The sequence below is a fragment of the Penaeus monodon genome, chromosome 15 (assembly GCF_015228065.2).
Source record: "Penaeus monodon isolate SGIC_2016 chromosome 15, NSTDA_Pmon_1, whole genome shotgun sequence".
NCBI classification, from domain to species: Eukaryota; Metazoa; Arthropoda; class Malacostraca; order Decapoda; family Penaeidae; genus Penaeus; species Penaeus monodon.
In genome coordinates, this window is record NC_051400.1 from 32,556,480 (window position 1) to 32,556,724 (window position 245).

General features: G+C 34.3%; 2 protein-coding genes across 3 annotated transcripts in view; both read right to left on the minus strand.

Annotated features, from left to right (window-relative positions):
* Positions 1–245, minus strand: part of LOC119581961 (ceramide synthase 5-like) — a gene marked incomplete at its 3' end in the record, with an annotated part of 60,065 nt that overhangs the window by 26,853 nt on the left and 32,967 nt on the right.
* LOC119581957 (F-box/LRR-repeat protein 20-like) overlaps positions 1–245 on the minus strand; it is a 9,073-nt gene that overhangs the window by 2,950 nt on the left and 5,878 nt on the right. The gene's annotated exons all lie outside the window — the stretch shown is intronic.

The window sequence follows — 245 nt, forward strand, 5'->3', positions numbered from 1 at the left end:
AATAGACACATGCACCATAACTATCATTTTAATGTTTACTACGTATCCCACAATATGTTCAAACTCCTTTTGTCCGAGAAAATCATGTTATCTTTATAACAGTGATAGTGTAACTTAATCTGTTACCTCCCCTAGAGATCTGGTTAAATGAAGGCAGCAATAATGGAAAATATAATTTATTTAGAAATCACGAACATCAACATATGACTAGAATGTGAGTCACGTGACCCGAATGGGTGTGTGAA